At 35.2% G+C, this 15,772-nt stretch overlaps 1 protein-coding gene across 1 annotated transcript in view; it reads left to right on the top strand.

Annotated features, from left to right (window-relative positions):
* LOC125676198 (uncharacterized) overlaps positions 1-15,772 on the top strand; it is a 186,765-nt gene that overhangs the window by 20,650 nt on the left and 150,343 nt on the right. The window lies entirely within an intron of this gene.

Below are 15,772 nucleotides of genomic sequence, written 5' to 3'. Positions count from 1 at the left end.
TAGCTGTCTAAATGGGTCTATGTAAGAATTACTTTCCATAATTTCTAAAACTTTATCTCTTGCTTTTGAATTATTAATATATTTGTAGTTATAATAATCCAAGTCTGGGTTTAGAACCAGATTAAAATCACCACACCAAATAATATTACTGCATTGCATATCATCAATGTGATTTTGTATATTTTCAAAAAATAGTGGTGTATCATTATTAGGACCATAAATAGTACAAATTAATACTGCATGACCTTCTATACATGCTTTAAGTATAAAATAATTTCCATCAATGTCACCTTTTTCTATCAGAGGTTTAAAGTCAAAATTATTATTGATTAGAATTGCAATTCCCCTGGAGTTTGTAGAATATGAACTGAAGAAGCACTGGTATCCCCACAAGTTCCTTATTTCATCTTCAGTATCATGTGAAAAATGTGTATCTTGCAAACAATAAATATTACACTCTAAAGCTCTTAGGTAGTTAAATACGTCCTTGCGTTTCGCAATATCACCTAAACCTTGGCAATTTACTGAAATAATTCTAACCATTCAGATTACAAAAGGGAAAAAAATAAATAAATAAACTTACTGAGACTAAAGTGATACCCACTGGAACCCATTGAACCATGTTGAAGTTTGTTGACAGAGAAATGGGGATAGAGATAGAAAAGAGAAAGAAGTAGAAATACATATATGTATAATACAGTTAAATTAAGATTATCAGTTGTCAATAAAAACAAAATCTAACTGAAAAATCAAGCTGTGAGACGTGAGAGTCACTTTGTTTGGATGGCAGATGTCCAAAATCATTTTTCGTTATGACACCGGAAGTACAATAAATCAACACTAAAGTCTAAATCGATAGCGGATGGAATTTTTATTCCCGGATTTTTTTCACTTTGAAGTCAATGTCATCGAGTATATCGAACTTCACTCGCTTTCCTTTTACGTTACCATAAACAGAGCCATTAAAGTACCAAGCAGATGTTATGCTCTCATGGTCTATAAGGCGAACAATCAATTCTCTGTTCTCCTTGGTGACGTCGTCCCCAAGACGAACATTACCCGGCGAGTCCTTCACAGCAGATCTTCATCGCATTATGTTCGCCTTTTTGTCGTTGTTTCTCATCTTCATTAGGATGGGTCTTGGTGCGTTTGGTCTGGATCCTGGAATGCGGTGCACCGCCTCAATGTCTCGATGGTCAACTTCCACACCCTCCTTCTTTTTCAATGTAGATTTTACTACCTCTACGATGTTTTCTCCTTTTGTTTCTGGGATGCCATATATTTTGATGTTATTTTTTCGACTGTACTGTTCATTGTAATTCGATTTCACTGTGGAAAATGTCGCTAAATCACGGACTTCATTCATTTCTTTTTGTAGATCCCTGTTATTTTTATTTGCCTCACAATTTTTTTCCCGTAGGGTTTCGTTTTCCATCGTTAGTTTATCAACGTCCGTTGTAAGCCTGTCTATTTTTTGTTTTAACTGTGTTTCACGTTTTTCTGCCTCTTTCTCATAACTTTTAAGGAGACCTGTTACAATATTTGTTACCATGGATTCAAGATCACATGTTTTCACTGTTTTTTGTAAGTTTTCTTTAATTTCCCGTAAGTCAGACCTAATGGCTGCCAACGTTTGATCACTTGATCCAGCAGTATCATCACTTTTCTCGGACAATGTTTTATTTTTCTCCGATCCTTTTCTGGTATTTGCCATAATAACGCACCTGAAATTAAAAGTTCGACAAAGGAGACGCTCAACAATTTTTTTTTAAGGCGCTCTACTACACTGTAGTAAATCGTAAATAGTACTCACGAATCACAGAAATTGGAATAATCCTGTATTCAAAGTACGGTTGCAAGTTTTTCTCGATGTAAAGACTCCTTTTAGATGTTAGAATGTTTGTTTCTCACTTACTTAGAAGTACACTGCCATAATATTCACTATTTAGTCGTAAATTTCCAAACTTTGTGCTCACGAAAAACGACCTCCTACCTATCGAGCGCCATCTTGATTTTTTCTAATGCATGATGTACGGGCCAAACCGTTTTAATTCGACCAAAAAGTATAATAAATAAAATAAAAATTTTGTAATACAATGCCTAAAACATCTTATACATGTATTCATATAAATATATACATTTTTTGTATTACTTTATTTTTGTAGTTGACTTTTGACATAAATAAAAATTAAATATCTTTGTCAAGAAATGTTACACGATATCTTTATTTCACTCTAAAAGGTAACATTTTCATGAACATTCTGTGTATATGTAACTACATAGATGTGGCCTTCCAGAATACTTTAATCAAACGTTGCAAAAAACCATAAATTCTTTGAAAATCCGGTTTATAACACCAGTTTATATAACATAACTTCAGAACCAGGATTTGTTCCCGATTCCTTCATATACTGTTACAAAGATAGCTACATGTTTATGATATGTACATGCACATTATGTCAATTTTGACTGTCATCTCACCCTGAAATATGAGGACAAAATTGTAATAGAGAACCCCAAAAAATCACGATTTGCTTCATTTTAGATATTTTTGTTTAGATATTTCGTGCCCTAGTCACTCATTACGCCCTTCCCTTAGATTATTCCTGGTTTCATTCCCGCCACATGCCGTCAACTAAATATCCACTAAACATGTTACGTGTTGGACCCCCCCCCCCCCAATTAAACACGTCTGAAACACACCGACAATTGAACCTGATACATTGTGCATGAATTATTATAACGAAAGGTTAAGTTCAAGTTATAAATTTGTAAGTTTTATTGATGAACTTAGTATAGTCTCGAAGGGTACGTCAAGATTTTAAACATTCCCTAAACATTGGCAATTCGCACATTCAAATGAGAAATAATCTCCCTCATAAAAGTGATGTGGACCCCTTCTTCTTTCCCTGCCAATCTGAGGGCAGGGATGACAAAATTTAAGGGAATAGAATACCTTCTATTTTTGTTCAAAATCTGGACGTGTCATTTTATGACTTTTGTAAAACAAATTCACCAGGTTGATTTTTAAAATCTTATCAATGTTTTACATCAGCTCAAATAATTGAATTCCAATGATATACGCACATCAAATTAATTATTGCTCTCATCAATTCAATTCATGCGCACATCCATGTCGTGGAAATATTGCTTGCAAAAAATTAATTTGGGGCTCTGTATGGATGACTTGATTATCTCTTTAATTCAATTGAGGATCTTTTTAATTATATACAAGGTTATTTCATAAGTAATTAATGCGTGCATCATTTTTATTTTAAAAGAGAGCAACACTTCAATTAAAGAAATCACTCCTTCAATTATGAATATATGGAATTGAAGTTTACATCTCTCAATTAGATAGTTACTTTCTCTAAAAGACTTATTGCACGCATCAATTTAATTACTGATATAATTAATTCAATATAAAAGAGCGATAATTCAACTGCGCACATTAAGTGATGAATTATGGCTCTCTTCAATTGAATTGTAGCATGCATTTATTCTATTGTTGATATCTTTAAAGTATGATTTATTTGAGAAGAGCAACAATTAAATTATTGCATGAATCAATTCAAAGGAAGAAATAATGATATCAATAATTCATTTCATGTTCGCAATAAATATAATGCAGAATTGAAGATATCGTTAATTATTTGAAGAGATCGTTGATTGCAATGTTGCGTGCATGGAATGAATTGATAATATCTTCAAATAATTAAAGATATCTTCAAAATATTTGAGTTCGTTATTTTGGCCCTCCAAAGAAAACTGTTCTTGGTGGATTCCGGTGCTTTCTGACTGAAGACATCATACCAGCTTTCGCCACAAATGAATCTCACCATACAAGTGATAAACACACACTTGAATATGTTGCAGAACAATAAAGATCACACGGGTCGCATATATGTATAGCCACCTCGCTTTTAATTTTTTCATAGGATTAATTTTCTTCAAGGGATTTTTCTCCTTAAGAAGGCGATATTTAAAAAATTGTCACTGTTAAAGAAATTTTACAAGCCCCTAATAGTATGTACCGGAGTAATTTCTGAACTATTTGGTGAAAATGTTGACAATTAAGAATCAGTCACTGGTTATCCATCTAAAATGTACCTATATCATATGAATAAACTCTTGATTATATTACTACAATGTACCATATTAACCAATTTTGGAAACAATTCCTTATTTGTCTTAAATTGATTTGATATTAAGTGCAAACTGAAACGATAAATCAAAGTTCACATTAAACACCAGTGAAGCAATCGTATACAAATCTCAAATTCATATAATACAGAATTTATCAAGATATCTGAAATATTCTCTTTTTTTAATGTTTCATGGTAGCAATAAAATTCGCAGTCATATATTTTATTGGGAGTTGAACTATGTTCAATCTCCCTGGGTCATCACGCACTTTTCTGCGCAGTAATTTGTATTGATTTGTATAGTGGTCGTCAGCGGGGTTCTGTGTCAGCTGATTTACTCCTAGGTAAATCAACATAAACTTTTATAAACATCCGCCATTAAATAATTCATGTAACTTTTCTGAATTAATCTAATTTTGATAATTGACATGTAAATAAATGCATTGATATTGTATTCAAATCAATTTGAATACAAGATTTCGATCAAATTGATACTGATAGACATAGAAAAATAAAAGATAAGGTTGAAAATTGTCGTTTGTAGCGCAGCGTCACCTATAAACATTGATAGGGAAACGAACGACAACTGCAGACAAGCCCTATTGACACCGTGGCGCGAAATATCGAATATGGTGCGAAACCTCAGAAAATTTACAAGAAATAACTCTACAACAGTGTGTATGTGTATACATTTGGTTTTTTTTTAATGTGATATAAAAAATGCTTGATGTTACATGTAGATTGAATTAAAACACGTCATTCCCAGTCAACAACTTTCGATTGGGATCGGAATACGAAATAAAATTTCTTATATCCGGTGGCAAAGTGAAACTGCTTCATGCTTCAAGTTATTGAATTACGTAGTAATTGCACGTTACACATTAGAGAACTGTTCCTTTTAATAAAGAAAGTCACAAAATAGATACAAAATGAGTGTACCTTATTCATTACTGTTACCGAGCTTTCGTCGACTATAATCTCGAAATGGCGTGTTTCGCTGCGCTTGATGACTTTCTACGTGAGTAGTGTGAAATTTGTTTATGAATTTTTTGCGAATACATGGTATGTCTCAGCTAAGAATAATGGAAACTTTCTCATCTATGTATGTAAAGACATATTAATCTCTATTTTTAAAAATGTAGAACACTTATCAAATGACAATGTTTGAAAACGCTTAGAGCCCCGATGTCAGAATTTCCTTTTCGAAGACATCAATATGTCAAATTCATTATCCTTTTTGAATAGTATGTACCATATTTTGTACCAGTTATCCATTTTGAATCCCCTATTACAATGGGATTTTGCTGCACTCTGCAATGTTTAAGTGGATGTCATGAGTGTGTGTCAAACAGAAATTTTAAGAACATGGGATAAGGTGCTGCCATGTATTACTTCACTATCAAAGTTTAACCCAGTTGCCACAATGTTGAATTCATGCTGCAAAAAGGATTGGAAATTGCTCTGGTCAAAACACATTGTTTATTTGTCTACTGATGAAAGAGACATGAGGATTCTCCCTCAGAAACTGAAAAAAAAAATAGTTATGGATCTTGTACATGTATAGTTGATTAATCACTATAGATTTCCAGCATCACAAGTCTGATTCCACTATATGCTTTCCATACTGTCAGGTTCATTCACCCCCTGTTTGAGCCACATTATAATATCCCAAATACCTTGGCAATAAATAACATTATTTGACTAGTGTTTCATTTTTAGCGGAGTTGCGGTGAAGTCGAACTCGGCTTATGATCTGATGAAGTGCCTTTGGGCGGGCAGGCGGGCACGCATCAACATTTCATTTCAGCACCATAGCTCTTGAGCAAATTATAGGATCTCATTCAAACTTAGATGGATTGTCACCCTCAGTAAGATGAGGAAGCCTATCGATTCTGGGGTCACTAGGTCAAATGTCAAGGTCACTGGCTATAAATAGACTGAAATTTGGAGAAAATTTTGTTTTCCACACCATAGCTCTTGAACGAATTATAGGATCTCAATCAAACTTAGATCGATTAAGTAAGACAAGAAGCCTATCGTTTCCGGGGTCACAAGGTCAAAGTCACAGTGGCAATAAATAGACTGAAATTTGGAGAAAATTTTGTTTTCTGCACTATAATTTTTTAACAAATTATAGGGTGTCAATTAAACTTAGATGGATTATTGCCCTTGATGAGACAAAGAAGCCTATTGATTTTGGTCAAGGGTTAAAGGTCAAGGTCACAAAGGATTTAAGTCGGCTGAAATTTATGTACGTAAAATTTTGCTCCCTGCTTGATAATTCTTGAAAACTTTTCTGCCGGTTCCCTCTATGCCCATTCCTTGCACAACTCGGCTTGTGCATTTCCGATGCCCGACAATTTTTAATTTTTTTGCATTTCATTTATTTTGAGTTATTATACAATCATTTACCATTCCATTGATCCTCTACAGGACTGTAGTATACTCAGGTGACAGTTTAGCATATTGGACTACCTTTTCAAGTAATGAATCCTTAGAATTAGCTATAACTAGGATTAAACTTGAATGTATATATACAGGGGAAAAACTTCTTCATAACTGCAAGGCATTGATAACCATATTGATTTGAATGTTTGGGCCATAATATGTGGTCACATTTTTCATGAGAATATAAAGGGGTGAAATTCTAGAAAACAACAACACGACTTCAGTTACTCGAGGAGCGTTGTGGCCCATGGGCCTTCCATTATCCATGTTTGCTGTTGTAACGCTTTGAAAAACAACAACAGTTGATTTGTATCTAAAATCATGATAATATTCAGTCATTTATCCCCCTACCCTTCCAGTACTATCTTTTCTAACTCAATTTCCACAATGTTCAACTCCCACGAGTACTTTAAGTACTTTGATTATATTACAGTGGGTATTATATGTACAATTATTAAATATATATACATCATATATGTAATTGCATGCGCAAGAAAAATGTATACATACATGAGTAATTCAACCGCAGACATATCAATAAATTTACATTGAATACATTGAATGATTTGAATGTAGTCCTTTGATCAGATATCAACAAAGATGGATCCATATGATAATACATGTATTTGTAAAAAAAAAAAAAAAGAGTTTCATTAATCATACAAATTATATATGTACAAATATCAAAATCAACAAGAGGCCCATGGGCCACATCGCGCACCTGAGTCACATTGGCCCTGCTGTTGTGATTTTTAAATGCTATTTTTTCAATCTTTATTCTGATGAATAATGTGACCCAAATATAGCTATAAAGAACACAACATTCCTAAAATGAATTCATAGCCCTATCTAAAATAGTCCTGGATATACGTAATATGATATACTTTCTTAAAAGTTGGTCAAACTCAAAGTTCAGGGTCACAAGGTCAAAGAACATAATATGATTGATTGTTTTAGCTGTTTTCCGCCACACTCAACAATTTTTCAGTTATCTGGTGGCGCCCTGTTTTTATTGGTGGAAGAGATAACCCAGATACAATGTACCTGGGAACGGACCACTGACCTTCCTAAAGTAAACTGGGAAACTTTCTCACTTACCGGCGCGAGTGGGATTCGAACCTGCGCCGACCAGAGGTGAGAGGCCGTGTGATTTTGAGGGCGGTGCTCTAAGCACTCGGCCCCGGAGGCCTCTCAACGAGATGAAACGTTTTATCATAAGAAATTCATAATATATAATATATATGAAAGATCTACCTTAAACACAATGTAGTTCATGGCATACTGAATATGTCAGATTTGTTTTGCCATAAAAAATGTATATACAAGATATGACAGTCCTAGCTTAAGGCATTCAATGTATAATGACCATATCTCATATCTAATAAATGGATGGTGGTATATATGTAATCATGGTATCATTTTACCTTTGGGTTATAGAATTTAGTTTAAAATGTTCCATTGTTGACGTCGACGGACTACAACAGACGCAGACTAATAGCAATGTGTCATCTGAGTTTACTCAAGTGACCTAAACTTATATATTTTTTCTAAATCTTTTGAAAATTGATAATGCTATTAAAGCTTAGTCTGATCTCTTACACTCCATTTCAATAGTTTAGTGTAGAAACAGACTGGTTGGGATGGGGACCATAAGAAAGCTGTGAGATTAATTCATTATTCAAACCTATTTGAATAATAGGTATTTAACCCAACTGGGATGATTTCATCCAAAATATTTCACTAAAAATATTTTTGGGGATATTAGTTCACACAGACAATATGTTTCAAAATTAGTATGAGTATGGAAATGAACTGGCCTGGAATTCAAATTGACTAGCTACCTAACATGGCTACATCAACAAAGAGAATCATTTGAAAGTGTGAGTTTTCGGGTTATATGTGAGTTTAGGGAATATTTGAAAGTATGTTTGGAAACAAGTACAGTGGGAAAATATGTTAGGAATTTTTTAATATTAAATTTATGAGACAGCGATGCAGGAATGCAGTGATAGAGGGACTCAACCATGTACTTTTTTTTCTTCGCCGTAAATTGAAGATTTTTGATAAGGGGTTCATCTGAAGCTCTCTGATTTGCCTCAATATCTTCTCAAAGAGCTATGGTTCTGCATCTAGTTTTTGAGAAGATGTTAACATATTTTCCTTGTATATATTTCACATGTAGAACTTTGATCCCCTATTATAACCCCGCCCTACCTCTGTGAGCCATGACTTTTAACAAACTTGAATCTGCACTATATATGAATGTTTAAATTTTGATCCTCTATTGTGAACTCACCCTACCCCAGGAGACTATGATTTGCACAAAACAGGAATTTTTATGTAAATCTCAACTTTCCTGGTCCAGTGTTTCTTGAAAAGGTTTTTTAAATGACCCCATCCTATTTTTGCATTTCCATGATTATATCCTTTTTGAAGGGTGCATGAACCTTTATACGAATAAGCTTAAATACCCTTCATCTATTGATGATGCATACGAAGTTCACATCTAAAACTTTTACCCCTATTGTGACCCCAACCTACTCCCGGGGCCATGATTTATCTTACCTTAAATTTAATGTAGCACAGTGGTAAAGTGTTCTCTTCATAACCGGAAGGTCGTTAGTTCAAGCCGTGGCCGTGTTGTACCTAAGATATTAACATAGGTAGTGATTGCTCCTTTGCCAAATGCTCAGCATTTAGAAGTGATAATCATAGGTCTAAATTTGTGGTACCTCACCTCCATCTGGTGATGTCTCAATATGAGTAAAAAAAAACAAATCAATCAAATGTTGATATGTTTAAACAAAATTTGGTTGCGAAATACTGATGTCCCAGATTACTACAAAGTGGAACCAGGTCAGAGGTCAAACTTATGAAATACACATACCAGATATGAAAGCTCTACCTCTTAAGGTGTAAAAAATATGACCAAGGTTTAATTTTTTTTACCACAAACTGACACACAGGCAAAAGAAAATATTTGCCCCAAAATCTTCGTGTCAAACACAAAACTGCATCAAGTATGTACAGAGTGGCATTGAATTCTTTAGCTGTCAGTATACATGTAATTACAATTCTCAGTGTACACAGATTTAATTGTCACTGCTGTAATGCACTTTTCATGAATATATAAGTTTGTTTGGAATGATAGACATTCATCATCTGTAATTCACGTCCAGTAGAACTCATAATAACAAATGGCATTATCTATTTTATAAGCCCATGTCATCCAGAATGATAAATACATGAGGTATTATTTTACCCATGAAATGAAGCGCAAAGTAATCTTATGTGTTGCAAATTTTAGGTCAGGGCCCTTATTGTAGTTATCAAAAGCTCTACATGTGCAAACTCATGACACGTAGATAGATGTACATACTCATAAACAATACTTCTGCATGTTCAAACTCATTACATAAACACACACTCATAAACAATAGTTCTACATATGCAAACTCACTACATATAAACACACTGAGAAACAATATGTACATGATGTAAACTCAAACTCACTACATATAAACACACTCAGAAACAACATCTACATGGTATAACTAACTACAGGTAAACGCACTCTGAAAAAAATATATCTACATGATGCAAACTCAATACATTATCGTTATTTTCACCTTTCATATATACACTGTACACACACATGAAAAATAGTTCTATATAAACAAACTCACTTCACATATATGTACGCACACTCATAGACAAAATTTCTAAACATGCAAACTTACTGCACATACACACACATAATAGTTATGCATGTTCAAACTTACTACATGTACATACAAAAACAATAGAACCATATATTAAATCTCACTACATACACATGAAAAATAGTTCTACATATGCAAACTCACTACATACACACACATGAAAATAATTCTACATATGCAAACTCACTACATATACATACACCCAGGAACAATAGTTCTACATATGTAAACTCATTACATACAGACACACTCACAAACAATATATTTACATGTGCAAAATCACTACATATAAATACACTCATAAACAATAAATTTGCATATGCAAACTCACTACATACAGTCAGCTCTCACTGCAATGTCCCCTGTTATAATGCAATCTCCGAATACAACCGCTATCCCAAAGGTACCGTTTGATCATCTCCTGTTACAATCATCCCTGACAATTATTGCCAACTATTTCCACGCTTATCAAAAAGCAGTAACCTGTTAATGATGTCTAGAGGGTGTCTAAAAATATCATAATCTTTGTTAATTCTTTGAACAGTTTCTAATTATCCTTCAACTCTTTAAACCCCAATATAATGATATCTCCATTATAATACGAAAATTACCGAGGTACAAAGATTGGTATTAATACTGGGGACGACTATACACACACTCATAAACAAAGTCATACATATGCAAACTCACTACATATACACACACTCATAAACAATAGATCTGGACCCGGTTGTATCAACGAGTCATTAAATTTAATGTGACATTAACCCTAATGCGTTATTAAATTCTTAATGTGGCATTAGTTAATGGATTCATTAAATGCAGTTGTATTAAACCTTTATTAAACTCACATTAGTTAATATGACATTAAATATCAAAATTCTCATTAAACCAACATTAACGATTAATACCAATCCCATAATGCAACGTAATGTTTCCTTCCTATCTATTACGCTGTATTTTGTTTACGTGCATTCATAAGACTATGATGAAAGGTCTGATGACCAAGTAAAATATAACCCAGAAATCGAGGAGAAAATTTGACAGTAGACCGATTCGCGGGGTATAAAGAATTTTACCGAAAGAATTTCGGCGATATCTCGTTGTTTACTTATGATTTTATGATGCCATTCCCATCAGATTCTGGCGTTTGTATCACAGGGTTTTACTTCCATTGACGGTCTTCAATCTCGCAAATTTTTATTGTCGCATTATCTGATTGGCTTGTGTCATCTTTCTAAAAAGGCTACACACTTCAATAAGCATGCTAGCCTAAATAATTTGATTATTTCAAATTGATTAAGAATATCTTTAAAGTTCTGTAAACTTATACCAAAACTAGCTTTTTACCGAGAAATAATTGAGGCTGGCATTTAATTATTTTCGTTTTTAAAAGCCTAAATTTTGAAAAGCGCTTCCATGTTTTCATTCATTGCAAAGAATACAGTGTATAATATATTCCTTCAAGCTTATCTATAGGGTACCGTAAATGGTTTTTTCTCTCTCTCTCTCTCTCTCTTCACAGACAATGTTGTCGCGTTACTTTACATCAATTTTTATAATCGCCAGTGTGATCACAAATTGTTTGAACATTGATACAATGATAACATTTTCTGTTAACGAATGTAGGCTCATTCTCCATATTTTCGGATGGTTCTTGGATCCTAACAGCGTTCCGTCTGTAGATAGACACAGTCTATTCCTCGCGGAAAACCAGCTACTTTGAAGGGGAAAAAATCCCTCCTCGTGTTAAGTTATCGCCAGACGGTCATTTAATTGATAGCTTGAGTTGCATGAATCAGCAACGCCTGTGAAACGCCTTGTACTACTTGAATCTACCCCAATCGTACCACAAAGAACTTTGATAAAACTTCCAATAACACGCAGCATCGTTTTAAAGGGGTGGGGGAGAATTTAATTTGTCTAGATTTCTTCACTAGCACAATTCAATTTCTTTAATTTGCACCCCCCCCCCCCCTTATACACGGTCTTCAATTGTTAAATACTAAATCGCATGTGGGTGGATGGGTGATTTGGAGAACTCATATACTGCTAATGAATTGTTCTCCATATTGATTCATAACCGCTACTAGTGAAAATCAGAAACAGTGTGTGTGGGAGGGGGGGGGTGTTATGAAAATAACAAATAATAATCATTGAACAGTAAACTCACCAACCACCGATTTTACACGCCTAGGTAGCAAAAAAAAAACCCATAAGGCAATTAAAATTTGAATTCAAAAGAAAGTTTGAAATACTATTTCTTGTCTTAACCCTATCACCTCGTTTTGAACTTGAAGTACATTTTCCACACAGTGACTAGGTACCAATTATGTACGAACTCTTTTAATACATGCAATTAGGAATTTTCACACCTGAATTTATGTAGATTAGAGATATATTCACTTCTGAAATTATAGTGTAATATAAATTTCTGAAAGTTTTTACTTCTAAAAACATAATAACAAATAAGCTAAAATCTCAGCAATTTTAGTGTAAAGATTGTTTAAAAGTTTCCTGTTTTAGGTCAGATTATATGAATATCTTGAAGGTGGGATGTTGTTTTTTAAACTACATGTGCGATCCATTTGCTTTGTGTGTGTATACATATAATATATCTTTAATTTGAATTGATGTGTGCATTTGCCATACTTAACGGAAGTCGTCCTCTTGTTCATTGTATTGTTAGATCCGCCTCTTCTTGTAAACGTATTACGACACACGAAATGACGTCACTCCTTGAGCCTGTATATGTAGGTCTACATGTTTTCATGTCTTTTGTTTGGACTATTATACATTATATTTACCTGTGATTCTATGGACAGTGCGTGTGACCTATTTATTAGGCCTAGTCATCCATAATTTTGCCGATTGACTCCTTACGGAAAAGATAAATTGTCATCTTTATATCATTCGAATTTCCTCGACAGTCACACTTTGGAGTGAAAATCATTCGCGGAAGACTCCATCCTTTCATCGTCTGTCCAACTGTCCAACCGCTATATTAGCCGCCATAATTAATGACCACTTAATGTACCCCCCAAACCTACATTAAAGTTGATGAATGTAATGAGGCTTTGATGCGCGGAATCGTACATGTACATTAAAACAATGATACAACGGAACTTAATGTCACATTAAATATTTTGAATTTAATGAGGCTTTAATGTCGCATTAAATATTGATACAACCGGGTCCTGTATTGCTTACACGTTAGGCATAAGTTAGAAGTACGCGGCAGGTAAGTTATGCACCCGTTCACGCACGCTATATGCAAGTTACTCTTAAGTTGACATACGTCGGCTACCACCAGGGCATTAAAGCAGTGTTCGCGTAACTTATTTCTAACCTATAGGCAACGTACTTCTGACGTCCTTAGAACATTTTTAAAACGTGTGTACAAGGAGCTTCACGTATTTATAGCTTACAGGTAACGTATTCGACAGAGTTCAGGGGTCAACTACATATATTTGGTACAAGTGAGCATGTATAGAAGTCTACATTCGTGGTGGACTCTGAGAGGCTGCGATGAGAGTACTAAATAACCGTATTGCGACATCACAACGACATGATTGACTTGGCAATATACAAATTGCGAGCCAATAGGAACAAGATGAGAAGTCAACGTAGAAATAATTGAATCAGACCATGGATTGGGTGGCGACGAGAGTGTGACACGTACGATCAGCTTATGGTAGAACTTCGTAATGAGGACCCTGCGACATTCACAAACTTTTTCCGCATGCCCCAGACATGTTTGATGAGCTGGGGAGAGTGGGTCCAATGATAACCAAAAAGCATATGTGGTACAGAGAGCCCCATTGAACCTGGCTTGAAGATTTCCCTGACTTTGTGTCATCTAGCCTGTGGGAACAAGTATTCCTCAATGAAGTTTGCCTGGGGAGTACCCCATAATATCATTTTGCTAATGGTGAGAGAAGTCTGTAACGCCATAATTGATGAATATATGGGTGGAATACTGGTTTATCCCAACACTGGTGAGAGTTGGCGTATTATAGCTGACACGTTCTATAGCAGATGGAACTTTCCCCATACATGTAGGGCACTTGATGGGAAGCACGTTGCCTGCCGCTGTCCTCCAAAAAGTGAGTCCCTATATTCTAATTACAAAACATTCTACTCCATTGTTCTGATGGTTCTTGGAGATACAGATTATAGATTTTTCTGGGCTGAAGTTGTCTTTCACCCACTGCTCCCTCTCTGTCAGGTCGGGTCAACATCTGCACTTTCTGTTTTGTAGAGGTGTGTGTAGTTGTTCCTGCGAGACTTAAACCAGCCCTTCAGATAATCAGCTGCCTTGTCCAGCTTCACCCCTGGTTCTCCCATAGCTTGTTTTTTTTTTCTTTCTCGTCATCCCAAAGTCTGCGAGTTTTATGTCCCAGAGCTTGGGGTTTTCCTGCAGGAAATCAAGCATGGGTTTATCATCCTCAGCATCTAAGGTACAATGCGTCTTCTTGGCCCGCTTTAGTTTGCCCTTTTACGTTTGAGAGGAGGCCGAGGCCTGCTTGTCGTAAAGGCCTCAGATGCCGCCTCAGATACTACTTAGGACGCATTGGATTATGCACGAGTGCCTAGGAGGAGTAAGCATCCCCTATCAACTTTGTATATTTTAACGGTAGCTAAAGGATTCGGGAAATCAAGAAGGTGGCCTATCTAGTGCATAAACCATGTGTACGAAATGTGTTTTTTTCCCCTGAATATAGATCAGTCAATTTGGCTGATTGATTAATTATTTATTTCACGTCCTGTCAAGAAGATGTCACTCATATTGCGATGTCAACAGTTGCAGGGGATGTACCATAAGTTTAGCTGAACGACTACGAATTTAGATATATTCTTTGTGTTTACGGTCATGACAGTGATGAATGTTGACCGTGTCAATGCCAGGCGTGGCATGGATCTTCCGTTTTCTATGTCATATTCGAAAGACGCATGACGTTCAATATAAGTGCCGAATTTTTGTTGAAGGAGGAAAACCTAACTCCCTGAAAGTCTTGGGTTCCACATGTCCATGTCACGGGCACTATTTGAAATCAAGGCATTCGGGTTATGAAACAAAAGCTCTAACTGTAGAGCGCGTTTGCTTTGTAGCCGGGAGGTCATGAGTTCGAATTTCGATCGTGACATGGCTACGTCAAATATAAATAGGGATTGTTCCTTCGCCAAACGCTTGGCATTTGAAAGTGAACAGGGTCTTTCGGATATAACCTAAACAACGGAGGCGTTAACACTTGAAATAACCATCACTGCTACGGCTGTTAGCACTAAACATAGGTCTACACTCGTGGACATTCAGCTACAACCACTGACGTCTTAATATTATTTAGTGCAATGGGACGTAAAACAACTAACTAATCTAACAACTGAGATACCGCGACCCATGGCAGCTGAAATTATCATAGGTGTAATTTGAATTTTATTAAAAATACATGAAGT

The sequence above is a fragment of the Ostrea edulis genome, chromosome 3 (genome assembly GCF_947568905.1).
Source record: "Ostrea edulis chromosome 3, xbOstEdul1.1, whole genome shotgun sequence".
NCBI classification, from domain to species: domain Eukaryota; kingdom Metazoa; phylum Mollusca; class Bivalvia; order Ostreida; family Ostreidae; genus Ostrea; species Ostrea edulis.
Note: the sequence above shows the minus strand (reverse complement) of the source record. Positions and strands in the feature narration are given on the sequence as shown.